General features: G+C 42.8%; 2 long non-coding RNA genes across 2 annotated transcripts; one reads left to right on the top strand and one right to left on the bottom strand.

The window, feature by feature from the left end:
• Positions 1 to 519: 519 nt before the first annotated feature.
• LOC148363283 (uncharacterized) lies at positions 520 to 1,970 on the top strand. Its single transcript, XR_015850985.1, has 2 exons — positions 520 to 756; positions 1,504 to 1,970. It is a non-coding gene; the product is annotated as an uncharacterized LOC148363283 (long non-coding RNA).
• An 83-nt stretch (positions 1,971 to 2,053) lies between these two features.
• LOC148363282 (uncharacterized) lies at positions 2,054 to 3,206 on the bottom strand. Its single transcript, XR_015850986.1, has 2 exons — positions 2,826 to 3,206; positions 2,054 to 2,429 (listed from the first exon to the last, which is right to left on the bottom strand). It is a non-coding gene; the product is annotated as an uncharacterized LOC148363282 (long non-coding RNA).
• Between the last annotated feature and the right edge of the window lie 12,561 nt (positions 3,207 to 15,767).

Here is a 15,767-nt window from a genome sequence, read left to right as displayed (position 1 = left end):
TGAAAACTTTTTTCGAACATTAAAATAAAAAACAACAAAAACAATCACTGAACAACAAAATAATTTTACATGATATGTTCGAAAAGGGGTAGTAAGAAGCAAATGCTTATATTCCCTACCCTTTCATCTTCCCTATTAAATACACTAATGATATAACAGCAATAGTAATAATATTAATAATTACAGTTATGATATAACAATAGCAACAATAACACAAAGTTAACCATAGTTCTGGACGCACTGTTCCCAATCTCTCGTATCACTCATACCCCATTTTCTTCATCTCCGTATTCCGCTAGTTAAATTTGAACAAGTAAATAGTTGGACATTGTTTGATCTTGTCTTGTAAATTGTTCCAAAGTTTGAGTCCACACACAGACACACACATACTTTTCCTGGTGGTTCTCACCTTTGGGATTATGAATTTACTACAGCCCCTTAAGTTATAATTTCCCTCTTTCCGAATGAATAATTTATGGATGTTTTCTGGCACTATGTTTTTGTTGACCTTAAGGCCGAGTCCCATTCTTCGCACTTTCACTCGCTATGTGCCCTAGTCACTCGGTTTGCGCGTTCACGTGAAAATGGAGTGTGTCCCGATACTCTCAAGTCCGAGGCAGAAGTGACCTCAAACCATGTCGTAACCACTTCAAGACCGAGGGGGCTCCCTACCTCACTTGGCGGCGAAGTGACTACCCAGAAGGCTTTGCGAATTCTCAATATCAACAAACATGCCCGGAAAGGAACCGCACAAATGTAAGTAGTTTTCCACAACCACGCATGTATTTGCAACAAAATGTATTGAGATATCTTAGTTAGACGTAAATGCAATAGAAAATCGTATTTTCGCGTTAAAACATGAACATTGCAAAATCGCTACTTTACGAAGTGCACAAATCTACCAAGGGAGCTGCCAAAAAATAATCTTCACGCTACAAACTCTAAAGTAGGATAACTGCAGAAAATCACGGTTCAGCCCATCCCTGTTTGTATCTTAAACGAGTCGTGCTTTTACATGTACATGGCCAGTCGCTAAAGGAGCATAGTCAGAATAACGTTCTGGACATACGCGCTTGTTTACTGCACACAATTTCGGGTGTCGTGTTTTATTTACAATATGATTATTTCATGTGAGATCAGAATGCATTTGTTTTCATTATGCATTATGAGTAATGTCTCCGAATTTCACGTGGAAATACAGTTGAAACAAATTACTATCACACAGTCCACTGCCTTCTCTGTAAACACATATTAAGTAAACTAATTACCTTCTCAAAATGTTGTCCAAATGTGGAGACAATTCTAAAGCATATGTGATGCTGGCCAATAGAAGGCTCTTACAGCCATAAGAATGTCAATTTTGTGTATCTATTCACTATCAAATAATTATCCAGAACACATCCTATAATTTCTCACATCAACTTGTTGAGCATCCTATACACAGTTGTTTTTGTGCAATACACAAGCATTAAGTAATTCTTGTTTTTTCCACCCAACCTAAAGGCCAATGTAGAACGTCCCGTGGAAGAGCTGGCCACCATCACAGCTACCACGCCATCCACACCAACGGGCACGTCGTTGGCATCTTCTAATCCGGCGCCAAACCCCAAATCACCCAGAAAAAAAAGGAAGCACGATACACTCCTTGACTTTTTGAAAGCGGAGTCTGCCGGAGTGAGGAAAAGGCTCGAGGAAACTGTGGCCAAAACTGAGCGGTTCCCGTCCTTTTTGGGAAGCTCGTGGACAAATTTCCAGAACAGTGACATCCCTGCAATGTTTCCCTTTGTTTTATAAAAGGAAAATATTTTATTTTATTAAGAACTCAATGAACTTCCAGTTTGTGTTTTCCAGCTTTATGGAAGTATTGGTATATTTTTGTTACAATTTGTGACATATTATTTATTTACTATTATGTATTTCGGCCCAATGTGATTTTGTTTTTCTGAAAGTAAACTATTATTTCAACTGGAGTGATTTGTAGTTGTTTTCTGTCCAACAGTCACATAGTTCACACACAGTATCTCACATCATTATGAAATAAACCACCAAGGTGTTACTCAAAATAAAGATGTTTATTGAATAGTAATGCAGAAAAGCACGGAATGCAAATGTGGGTCTGACTTCCAAAGCCTAAAACATGGCTTTTGGGCAATTTATTCCATATTAACTGTGGACAATTCTGTGTATGGTGGACCTGGGAACCCTGAAGACCCGTGACACCACACGGTGGGACAGACCGTGGGCCAGCCAGTACACGTAGATCAGGACCTCCAGCCATGGCCCTGTTCCCTCTTTAGCAGCTCCTGCAGGGCCCACATGACCTTTTTGCTCAACCTTAAGTCCTGAATGAGTTTTGACTTCACATCGAACCATAAGCACAGGATGGGAACATTCCTGTCCAACCTGTCCACGCTTATGGGACAGCCACTCTGGAACACAATAGATAACAAACAATTTAGACATAAATGTGGGCATAGATGATGTAAGCATCATGAAAAAATGTTGAAATTACCTTTTTTATATCCAATGACAACTCTTTTGAATTAAATTCCTTATGAACTAAGGTTTTTGGGTCGTACAGGGAAGTTTGGTGACGATATTATGTCAGCTTAAGGGTCAGGTGGACTGTTCTTGTGTGTGTTTACTTTTCATCATGTCACACACTAAAGACCCCTACTATATGTCATAAAATGGCATTAAGATACTAATAAGTAGATTGCCATTTATGTCTACACAAACATAAGGTATTATGTGAACGTGCATTGTATGTTAACTTTTTACTGTATTTGACCGAACGGGTCATTTTTTTTAATGAGTGTACGTACCTTGTAAAGATGAATCAGCACTACATAGCGCCGAAGCTGTCTTCAGTATAGCACATTTCTCCCCCGTTGATTGGAGACACGGAAAAGATGATGAGCTTTCAGGCAATCGGTAATAACACAGCTGTAGCGGGCATTTTTAACGTTGCACGAACTCTCCAACTGACACACCACAGGTTGAGACTCAAGTTGTTTACATGTGACGTAGACCAATACGTCACTGAGGTCTACAGCCAATTAATATTACCGCCATCTCCTGGACAGGGGTGGAACCTTGCAAGTCTTGTCCAAACCGTCTCCACTTTGCACTCAACTCGCGGAGGGCACTCCTCTATCGAGGGACCTCACTGGAGGGTTCTCAGGGCCGAGTGAGAGAAATGGGATTGGGCCTAAATAGCAGTTATGCAGTGAAAAATTTTACAAAATCATCCAATTTTAATAATTTGTACTGCAGGAATAAAATATTAGTATGATCTTGATATCCTACCCTGTGTATGGTTCTAAATGCACGTTTTTGGAGGATAAAAAGGGGCTGTAGTTAACTTTTGTAATTTTTTCCCCAGACTTCTGCACAATACGTTAAGTATGGCAGAACTAGAGAACAATATAATAAATACAATGCATTATAGTTTAAAATGGATTTGGCTTTATTAATTATTAAAATGCTTTTAGATACATTAGTTTTAATGAGGCTGATGTGTGTTTTTCAGCATAATAATTGGCGCAGTGTTGATTTTGTACATTGTGGTGATTTGGTTCAAGTGTAAAACTATTCACTCAATTGTTAAAATAAATAAATAAACACATCTAATGCCAAACACATCAAATCACTGGTGATAACAATTTTGTTATGAATGTTTGAGTATCACATCGCATCGCTACTTGAGTAATATATGGAATCAACCCAATCCTTGGGATAATTTGCAGAATTCTTCAGAGTCGTTTTACACACAAAAAGTGATTGTTTGGGTTGACCTGAACACTATTCCCCGAGCTGTTTTGTCTCGGCAATGACAACTTGTTCATTTTTTTTATTGTTTTGGTTTTTATTCTATACTTTGTGACTGATTTATTATTGCACTCTTGTATGACGTAAATGTATCTTCATACCAAAGTTTGATACACAAAAAAATGTGATGCGTTTTATAATCTGGTGTGCCTTATGTTTAAAACATAAATGACAAAGACTAGTTTTTTGGGGGTGCACCTTCTAATTTAGAGCGCCTTATAGTCCGGGAAATACAGCACATTATTGCACAGTACTGTTTAATTTTGTATTTTTGGGGTGTTACTCACAACTTAAAACATTTTCAAAATGGCATTTAATGTTTATTGCATGTGTGTTATAACTCTGGACTGAAGTCAAGTTTCATCCACACCCACCCTTAAAAATTCAGATAGCTATTGGAAACAGACTTGGACTCACTCTCCCAGGAACTCACTCACCTTAGCTGTTGAGCTGAATTCCTCCACCAGACACGCACATTTTTGGTTGGCGCTGGAGCAGTGAAGGAAGGACACGGACATACTCTGGTGGTCCCATCTCCAGCCTTGCTCAATATTTCATCAAGAACCTTTCTCCAGTCCTCCAGAGCCCAGCAGCCTCCTCCTGCATGCCAAATCAATTGTTTATTCTACCAGTGCAAGCCACTGTCATTCATCCACGAAAAAGGAATTTTAAAAAAGTTGCGCTCGCATACCTTTGATCCGCTATTTGTCACCATTATTTATTTCCTTCTCTGCTTCCCGCAGCGACCCTTTTCCTGCTTCCCTGTTAGTCCGATAAAGAAGTCAGATTTATGTTAAGCCTTCAAGTAATGAATGATGAGCTCGTAAAAGAAAAGTTACCTTGAGGGTGGTAGCTGGAGAAAATTGAGAAACAGAATCAGGACTAAATTATAGATTTTTAGTCACAAATCCTAACTCATTCAATGTCAGATGTTTCTCTCAAACGGCAAGAGCCGGTGCCAGCCAATTTTTGCCATTTTGACTCATTTTTGAAGGCCCACAGAAAAATGTGTTTCAAAATTATGTAGGTAAAGGACACATCAAAAGAAAGCTTCCAGTTCAACCCCTGTCTTTTGATAGAACAATGTATGTTTCTACCTTTTACCATTGTTTCCTAAACAACAGTTGAACATTGCTGAGTTTCTCAAAAACACTCTTTTCCCAAAAACATTTTTGCATTTGTGATACCTCTAACATCTAAACAATGCTTTCCATAAACAAGAGGGGACGTCGCTTGCAAATTAAGATTTTATTGCAAGAACACCGAACTGATGCATGAACTATGCATGAACTATGCATGAACGATGCATGAACTTTGCAAACAAACCTTGAGCACCCAGTGTTTGAGGTAAAATGATAACACAATTTCGCAAAGTATGTTATAACTGTTTTGTTACTATGTTTTTATGATGTTTTTCACATTTTACGGATCCCTTAACCACCTAGGTTGTAGTGGCACCACTTCCGATGGTGTGTCTTTGGCAAGTAAAGCCTGGTGGCGCCCATCCCTCCTCGGGCCATTTTCTGTGTAGGGGTTTGCTCCCCCACATAAAAGGAGATGATCAGACTCAGATACAGCACCTCAATCATCTGTTATCCATTATTTTCTGGTGTTATGTGTCATCCCGCTCTTTAGAGATGAGCCGGTCGCTATATTAACAGGCAGCAGCCCCTTCTGGAACGTGTGTGACCTTACTTATACCAAATCCTAAATCACAGGGCAAAACTTTATTGTTTTGAAAGTTTTGAGATGTACAGTAATAAAGAAATGCCACATAAATATTACAATATTAGGGTTATATTTCTACCTTTTTATAACCAGTATCTTTATCATCTCCACAATTAAGTAATTCAAGTTTTGGTACACGATATTTTAATATTTTGGTTGTGAACTTATTTAGTATGTATTTTAAAGCAGTTATAGGGGGTCGCTTATACTGTGTGTGATGTAGTCTTAAATGAGATTATATACATATAGATGAAGGGAAAAAAAGATTAATATAAATATATTCTAAATCTCTTTCCCCAAACTGCATAATCCCTTCATTCGATAAGAAGTGGATTTTTTCATTTGGATCGCAGCTTGACATTAGGGTTAAATGGTGGGCCCTGAAGTCAGACCCGCTGAGAACCATTGCTTTAGAGTCAGTCCATCTTGCCTCTCTTAAGTCACCGATGAGCTTGGGCTCAACAAGTCAGCAGTGTTTCAGGATGTTGTGGATTCCAGTCTTCCGCTTTGCATGGTATTGTTAGAACTTGCCTTTGTAGATGTAGCGCTAAACTGTGGTAGCTGACAATGGTTTACTTTAGTGGTCTACAGCCCACCCAGTCAATATCCTTTGCAAAATGGTAATTGTTATTAATACAGTGGCGCCTGAAGGGTCCAGGGTCCAGAGCATGCGGTGTTGGTTTTCCGCCTCGTCACTTACGCGAGATCTCCCCAGATTGAATCTTTTGATGATCTTACGAACCTTAGATGATGAAATCCCCTGAATCCTTGCAACTTTTGTTTACCAGGAGGAATTTTATGACTAATATTAATCCGTGTGAATTTTTCAAAGCAGCCAGTATGCGTCATGACACGTGTGTTTAGCTCCTGTAAGCATGCAGCAACAGTTCACTTCCTCTCCAATTTACTTTTTTTCCCCATTTTTCTCAGATGGTTGAACTCCATTGACGTTTATTCTCTTGTTTTGATGGAAGAACACTTTTGATATGTTCTCTTCCCTTACCCATAAAGCACATTTTGGAGTGGGAAACAGATCTGTGATTAATGTCCATGCAAACCTTTATTGCTCTTTTGAGCACAGACTCGCCAAGGCAGACAGTACTTAATGGCCATTAGTGTTGGGTGCGTTACTGACAGTGTTGGGTAGGGTTGCTTTAACTTGATTACTTTCAATTACTTTTGGATTACTCCAATAGCAATTATGCTAATAAAGGACAAAAGAAACTAAATATTAATAAAATAAAATCATGACTCACAACACGTGGTAAGCTTTTTCTCCTGGCTTTGAGCTCTTTGATCTCCGGCAAAACTAACATAAAATGCGACAGAAACAAAACGAAAATAAATCCAAACATCTTGCCAACAGGGCAGTGGTTAGGGCTTGTGCGGCACAGTTCATGTCATGGGAACCTGTCGTGGGTTCAAATCCAGCTCCAGACTTCCTGTGCGGAGTTTGTATGTTCTCCCCGTGCTTGTGTGGGTTTCCTCCGGGCACTCCGGTTTCCTCCCACGTTCCAAAAACATGCATTTCAGGTGAATTGGCCGGTCCAAATTGTCCCTAGGTGTGAATGAGCGAATGAGTTGTCTGTCCCTGTGTGCCCTGCGATTGGCTGGCAACCAGTTCAGGGTGTCCCCTGCCCACTGCCCGGAGATGGCTGGGATGGGCTATTGTACTGTTCTCAGCACAGGGATGCTGCTGGAAATGTGAATTTCCCTGCGGGGATGAATAAAGTCTTTATCTATCTATCTATCTATCTATCTATCTATCTATCTATCTATCTATCTATCTATCTATCTATCTATCTATCTATCTATCTATCTATCTATCTATCTATCTATCTATCTATCTATCTATCTATCTATCTATCTATCTATCTATCTATCTATCTATCTATCTATCTATCTATCTATCTATCTATCTATCTATCTATCTATCTATCCGTCCGTCCGTCCGTCCGTCCGTCCGTCCGTCCGTCCATCTATCTATCTAAACACTTTATGTCACCATTAAAATGTTCCAACACTTTTATTACTTGAATGCGAATGGCAGCCACTCCAGCAGCTCCCGTGTTATTTTCGATTGTTCTCAGTTATTTTCGATTGTTCTCAGCTTAGGGATGCTGCTGGAAAAGTGAATTTCCCTTCGGGGATGAATAAAGTATCTATCTATCTATCTATCTATCTATCTATCTATCTATCTAATGTAATTATTTTAGATTATTTTAGATTGCGTTTAGAAAGCTCCTCCTTAATCTGCTACCTTATCGTGGTGGAGGAGTTTGTGTGTACCAATGATCCGAGGAGCTATGTTGTTGGGGGCTTTATGCCCCTGGTAGGGCCTCCCATGGTAAACAGGTTCTAGATGAGTGGCCAGACAAAACGCAGATCAGAAGACTCCTTATGACGAGCAAAAACATTGGTCCTCAATTTCCCTCACCCGGACGCGGGTTATCGGGGCCCCCTTCTGGAACCAGGTGGGGTCCTCTGGCGAGCGCCTGATGGCCGGACCTTTACCCACGGCCCGAAGGGCTGACGTGGGACCCTCTTCCCATGGGGTCACCACCTGTAGGAGGGGCCAAAGGGGTCGGGTGCGCAGAGGAGCTGGGTAGCGGCCAAAGGAGGGGTCCTTGGCGCGACGATCCCCGGCTACAGAAACTGGCTTTTGGGACATGGAACGTTACCTCTCTGGCAGGGAAGGAGCCCGAGTTGGTGCGTGAGGTTGAGAAATTCCGACTAGGTATAGTCGGACTCACCTACACGCAAGGCTTGGGCTCTGGTACCAGTCCTCTCGAGAGGGGTTGGACTCTCTTCCACTCTGGAGTTGCCCGTGGTGAGAGGCATATTAGTTGCTCCACGGCTCGCCGCCTGTACGTTGGGGTTCACCCCAATAGACGAGAGGGTAGCCTCCCTCCGCATTCGGGTGGGGGGACGAGTCCTGACTGTTGTTTGTGCTTATGGACCAAAAAGCAGTTCAGAGTACCCACCCTCCTTGGAGTCCTTAGAGGGTGTGCTTGAGAGCGCGCCCCCTGGGGACTCCCTCATACTGCTGGGAGGCTTCAACGCTCACGTGGGCAATGACAGAGAGATCTGGAGGGGCGTGATTGGGAAGAACGGCCCCCCTGACCTGAACCCGAGTGCTGTTTCGTTATTGGACTTCTGTGCCCGGTTTGTCCATAACGAACACCATGTTCAGACATAAGGTTGTCCATATGTGCATTTGGCACCAGGATACCCTAGGCCGTAGTTCGATGATCAACTTTGTCGTCGTTTCCTCGGACCTGCAGCCGCATGTTCTGGACACTTGGGTGAAGAGAGGGGCGGAGCTGTCAATTGATTACCACCTGGTGGTGAGTTAGCTTCGATGGTGGAGGAAGATGCTGGTCTGACCCGGCAGACCCAAGCGTGTTGTGAGGGTCTGTTGGGAACGGTTGGGAGAATCTCTTGTCAGAAGAAGTTTCAATTCACACCTCCGGCAGAACTTTGCCCATGTCCCGAGGGAGGCGGGGGACATTGAGTCCTAATGGACCATGTTCCGTGCCTCCATTGTCGAAGCGGCTGATCGGAGCTGTCGGTGCCTGCCGCGGCGGCAACCCTCAGACCCGTTGGTGGTCACCGGCAGTGATGGATGCCGTCAAGCTGAAGAAAGAGTCTTATCGGGCCTTCCTGGCCTGTGGGACTCTGGAAGCAGCTGGCAGGTTTCGGCTGGCCAAGCGGAATGCGGCTTCGGCGGTTGCCGAGGCAAAAGCTCGGGCATGGGAGGAGTTTGGCGTGGCCATGGAAGCCAACTTCCGAACGGCTTCGAGGAAATTCTGGTCCACCATCCGACGTCTTAAGGGGGGAAGCGGTGTCCCATCAACACTGTGTATAGTGCCGATGAGGCGCTGCTGACCTCGACCCGGGACGTTGTGAATCGGTGGGCGAAGTACTTCGAAGACCTCCTCAATCCCACCGACATGTCTTCCTCTGGGGAAGCAGAGCCGGAGGACACTGAGTTAGGCTCCCGCGTTTCTGGGGTTGAAGTCACTGAGGTGGTCAAAAAGCTCCTCGGCGGCAGGGCCCCAGGGGTCGATGAGATTCGCCTGGAGTTCATTAAGGCTCTGGATGTTGTGGGCGTGTCATGGTTGACAAGCCTCTGCAACATCGCGTGGACATCGGAGACAGTGCGTCTGGACTGGCAGACTGGGGTGGTGGTTCCCCTCTTTAAGAAGGGGGACCGGAGAGTGTGTTCCAACTACAGGGGAATCACACTTCTCAGCCTCCCTGGTAAGGTCTATTCAGGGGTACTGGAGAGGAGGGGTCCACCAGGAGGTCAGATCTCGGATTCAGGAGGAACAGTGTGGTTTTCGTCCTGGCCGTGGAACACTGGACCAGCTCTACACACTCTGCAGGGTCTTTGAGGGTGCATGGGAGTTTGTCTGTCCGGTCTACATGTGTTTTGTGGACTTGGAGAAGGCATTCGACCGTGTTCCTCGGGAGGCCTTGTGGGGGGTGCTTCGGGAGTATGGGGTACCCGGTTCCCGGGCTGTGCGGTCCCTGTATGCCCGGTGCCAGAGTCTGGTCCGGCAGTAAGTCGGATTCGTTCCCGGTGAGGGTTGGGCTCCGCCAGGGCTGCCCTTTGTCACCGATTCTGTTCATAACTTTTAAGGACAGAATTTCTAGGCGCAGCCTTGGTGGGGATGTAGTCCAGTTTGGGGGCCTCAGCATTGCGTCACTGATTTTTGCAGATGACATGGTGCTGTTGGCTTCCTCAGGCCGTGATCTTCAGCTCTCGCTGGAGCAACTTGCAGCCGAGTGTGAAGCGGCCGGGATGAGGATCAGCACCTCCAAGTCCGAGACCATGGTACTCAGTCGGAAAAGGGTGGCATGCTCCCTCCGGGTTGAGGAAGATATCTTGCCCCAAGTGGAGGAGTTCAAGAACCTTGGGGTCTTGTTCACGAGTGAGGGTAGGATGGAACGGGAGATCAGACGGGTCGGTGCAGCGTCTGCCGTCACTCGGACCCTGTACAGGTCCGTCGTGGTGAAGAAGGAGCTGAGCCGAAAGGCAAAACTCTCGATCTACCGGTTAATCTACGTTCCTACCCTCACCTATGGTCATGAACTTTGGGTCATGACCGAAAGAACACGATCCCGGATACAAGTCGCCGAAATGAGGGTGTCCGGGGTTTCCCTTAGAGATAAGGCGAGAAGCTCAATCATCCGTGAGGGACTCTGTGTAGAGCCACTGCTCCTGGTCATTGAGAGGAGCCAGTTGAGGTGGCTCGGGCATCTGATAAGGATGCCTCCTGGATGCCTCCCTCGGGAGGTGTTCCGGCATGTCTCACCGGCAGGAGGCTCCGGGGGCGACCCAGCACACGCTGGAGAGACTATGTCTTCAGAACGCCTTGGGATCACGTCGGATGAGCTGGGGATAGGGACGTCTGGGCTTCCCTTTTAAGGCTGCTGCCCCCGCGACCCGACCTCGGATAAGCGTAAGATAATGGATGGATGGATGGTGTTTAGAAAGCAGTTTACTTTATTTTTTTATCCTCAGTATATGTGTAATCTTGAGCACACCTGCAAAATTATACACGCAGTTCTCCAGCCTCATGTCAGGGGCGATAGTGTGACCAGTAATTCTTGGCAAAGTGATGTGAATCTGCAGTGAGGCTTTTTGTGCACTATCCTCATCGTAAATATTCATCCATTTTGAAAATGAAGATCCAAAAATGTAATGTATAGGTTGGTAATGGAGTTTGCAAGAGGGTGTTATAGGCGTAAGTTATGTGTGAATATTGCGAAGAGTAAGGTGATAAAGTGTTCAGGTGATGGAGTGGGCATTGCGTTAGAAATAAGGGTGCATGGACAGGTGCTGAAAGAAGTTAAAAGCTTTAGGCACTTGGGTGGTGATGTGGCTGCAGTTGGTGGAATGGAGTGCGAGGTATTGCACAGAGTGAATCAAGGATGCAAGGTTTTGGGTGCTCTGAGGAGAGTGATGAGCAACAAAAGTATGAGTATGGATGTTAAGAGGGGACTGTATGAGTGTGATTGTACCAACTGTTTTGTATGGTGAAGAGACTTGGAGCCTGAACGCAGATTTGAGAAAGAAATTAAATGTTTTTAAGATGAAGTGTTTGGGGAGTATGTTAGGATTGACAAGATTGGATAGATTGAGAAATGAAATTGTGAGAGACAGATCTGGAGAAGTAGTGGAACTGAGCAAGCGTGAGGATAAGAGAGTATTTGGTTGGTTTGGACACATGGAGAAGATGGATGAGGAGCGAACGTTGAAGAGGATCTACAGAGCAAAAGTAAATGGACGGAGACCAAGAGGAAGGGCACGATTAACATGGATGGATTGTGTTATAAGTGCACTGCAGGAAAAGAGGTCTAAATATAGTGGAAGCTCGAGCTCTTGTTGGTGATAGGAATGAGTGGAGAGGTGTTGTAAAAGGATAGTGGGATGTTTAGACACGTTCTAAGGGATGGGCAGGGCACCCGAATGATGCGGCAGGGGTAAACCAGTGAAAACTGTCGGGCCCTGCTGTTGAACAGAAGAGTGTGTTGTGTCACCCTGACCCGAGTGACATGGCCGTTCTCTTGTGTCCTGTTTCATCTGGAAGGACGAAAGCATGACAAACTTGAGTGCCAAGGTGCTTAACTTGTTTGGGTGTTTGGGCATTTGGGTTGGCCATGGTCCAAAAAATTCTGTGTGTGTTTTTTGCTCCTTTTCCCCTTTTTTATTTTCTTTGTTTTTGTCTTTTTCTTGCTGTCAGTCACCCATCTCGAGGGATGTGGCCAGGGTAGATAGAAATATAGATCGATCGATATATCCATCATTATCCGTTTAAAATGTTGAATATGAAAAATGTTCATTTGTAAAGGTCAAGTGTTGCATAACTCTATGCAAATACTTTCAGCTTTATCAGATAAAGACAACAACTCTTCCTCTGCTTTGAAACACAGGAGGATGAGATTTGCGTTAATACACTATGAGAGATGGTGCACGATAAGAAAATTTCTCAGATGAAAGAAGGTGAAAGCTGTGTCACCGGCTGAGCCACACCTTAGATAATGCCCTGTAATGATGGGCTTTCCCGTCAAAACGATTTTGTCTGATTACATCGCCAATTGCACTCTTGGTGACCAGCGCTTTGTTCAGAAGGGTCAAAATGTTGTCTGGCTTTTGGAATACAGTAATCCCTCGTTTTTCAAGGGGGTTATGTTCCAACAAGGACCATATATATATATATACATATATATATAAATATATATATATATATATATATATATATATATATATGTTTACATATATGTATATATATATGTATATATATGTTTACATATATGTATATATATATGTATGTTTTTAAATATATATATTTTTTGTTTTTAAAAAGTGAAGTATCAGTGTCAAATCACCTTAGACAATAAAATTCTTGCTCCTTGGGAGGCAAAGACGACTTTCCTCAATTGAAACAGAAAAAAAGGAAAGGATCAAGTGACAAAAAATGAACAGGGTTTCACTGACCCTTGACCTCATCACCCTTTGTAGGCCTCCAAGGTTGGCATGTGAAGGAAGTAAGAAGATGAGAGAGCTGGCTACCTTCCCCGTTAAGCTATTATTTTTTGAAAGTCATTTTAGCACAGCTCGGCGTCTCTCTCTCTCTCTTGTGGTTTTCATTAAGAAAGGAATCAACTTGGTTTTTGCCAGGACCCCTAATCAAAACCAGACGCCTTGGAGCTTTTAATTGATGCAAGCTGGACCTCCGTGTTGTACACAACTGGTTTAATGCGACAACTTATCCCATCACTACAATAGCGTTTCCCAATCGGCCAGCGAGAAAGACATGCTCTCGATGAGGGGGACCGAGGGGGGTTGTGTTGTTGTTATTCCTCCGATTTCAGAGTATCGGCGTTGGGGTAAGAATACAAGGCCGCTATTTACGGCCGCACCGGGTGCTACTTATGCGTGGTGATATTCGGAGTCTGACTTCTCCTTGTTGGCTGATATTGTGAAAATATGGATGGTGCGGAACACTCAAAGCAGACATTGCCGTCTGTTTGGGAATTTGCTGTGGGTCCGCCGCTAGCCAGCTGACCGGGTGGCGGAGCTTGCTTTTGCCTGAAAGAAAACAAGAGCCTGAATGAAAACGACATGCTCAGAGCTAAAGATGTTTTTTTTAGCTACGGCCAAAGTGGCAGTTTGAGTTCTTGCTGTAACCCTGTGATAAAGATAGTGTTTAATTCAGATTTGAGTTTTAGAAAACAAAAACAGCCACTGTGGTTGTTTTCTTTTCTGTTCATTCATTGGGCCCCCCGGAAAAATTCCATGAAGGGAAATAATCTACCTGCGCCTTTCTTTCTCCTGGAAACCATGAGTGTTATTCTTTGCTAAGCAACATTTTTCATTTCGAAACAGGGTTGCTGAAACCCCTGTTGTAAGCTTTTCGTGATTTAATTTCCTTCTGAGAGTTTCCTTGATATTGGCCTTTATTCAGCAAGAAAGTGAGACTTACAGTATGTTCAGGCATGAAAATCTCTCAACTCTCAGCGAAATTAGTTGTTTTGAAAATAAAAAAGGGTGACCTACATGAACTGTGTAGAAGATTCTATTTTATTGATAGTTTTTAAAGGACCAGTTTGTATCTCTTTGACGAGGGTACAGTGAATGGGATTTGGACCCATACATTCTCTATTAACCTTGTTGAAGGCTTTAATAATACCAATTTTGCAAGTTTTTGTGTCACTTCTTAGGATCTCAAAAACAGCTATCATATGCATATTCATCAAAACTCTGACGGCCATTTCCCCAGCATTCTTAATCGTCATACAAATCAAACACATTGCCTGAAAGCAATATATTTACTTCATAAATATAAGACGACCGTTACAAATATACAGTCAACACAGTTTAATGTAATCACCATATAGCTTACTTGAAAATTTGAATGCAGTAAGCATTGTCAAAAAATGTAACAAATCAAGAAAGTCTTATAAAAACCCTTGCTTTTTCAGTTTTGTTATTTTACTATAGGATAGCTATGAAATGACGAGGCTAAATTAAACCTGTTTTCATGAAACCGACTGGAGGCTTAACTCAGCCACAATAATAAATTCCGGCTTAATCTCGTTTCTTGGTATCTTGCAATACCCTCAGGTTGTATGTGTGTGTGGTTACGCCTGTAGATCGTGTGTTGACCGAGATAAATATGTGTTTTCGTTTGTACAGTAGACCGGAGCATATTTCCCTCAAACTCTTCTTACCTTTTTAACACTTGACCCATGCTCATACCTGTAAGTTATTACTCATCATTATAAAACCTTCAAGCATGGTCCAAAAACAAGCATAGCGTTTGTGATGTCGTCATCATGGAAGTGAAAATGAAATCCAATTCTAATTGTATATATTTATTCAGTGTTCAAAGGTGCTTTTTGTTCACTTGTCTGTGTTTTGTCCAGAGGTGGTTAGTAAGGAGTTATATTTACACCGGTACATTTACTTGAATAAGTTTTGGGACATTTTGTCCTTTTGGGAGTATTTTTAACTAGCACTATATTTTTTACTTTTTCTTGGGTTTTTGCTTGAAAAGAAATTATACTCTTATAGGCCACGCTGAAGACGTGACTAACTAACTTAAATTCTCTTCAACATAAATATGAGCATTTCTCCTTTGCTTACTTTTTTTTTCATTCTGGTGACACACCTACTGTGCGGCACAAGCCCCGCCCCTTTTAAAGACAAAGCAGGTGGCTGTTGTAAAGAAAACTAGTTGATGTGTGAGCCGAAAGGTAAAAAGAGAAAAAATACTCCATAGAATTCAAACTATATTTACCTTATCTTTTGAAAACGCTGGTATTTTATTTTCATACATGCATGCTACATTTTTTAAACTCTTTTTGTTGGCCAGATAAGGGGCACATTATGCACCTTTCTCGTTGTTGTTGTGTTCCAATATTCAAAACAAAAACGAGATAAAAATTGCATTTCTTAATTGCATTTCTTTAATTTCGGCAAAACAATTGAACACTTAGTAGATCATTAAAAAACGTAAGGTATCATACAGCTGAGCGTTATCCATAAGGGCCCCGATGTTGTGGAACGCTCTTCCTGTTTGAATCTAGGCTTAAACACACTCCAATTCTATAGCATATGGATAACCTATATTTTATGTTGACAATATCTGTGTATTATTTGTTATTGCAACACCCATTGCAGCCTAGTCATCCTG

The sequence above is a fragment of the Urocampus carinirostris genome, chromosome 7, assembly GCF_059441175.1.
Source record: "Urocampus carinirostris isolate Australia breed hairy pipefish chromosome 7, RoL_Ucar_1.0, whole genome shotgun sequence".
Classification (NCBI taxonomy): domain Eukaryota; kingdom Metazoa; phylum Chordata; class Actinopteri; order Syngnathiformes; family Syngnathidae; genus Urocampus; species Urocampus carinirostris.
Note: the sequence above shows the minus strand (reverse complement) of the source record. Positions and strands in the feature narration are given on the sequence as shown.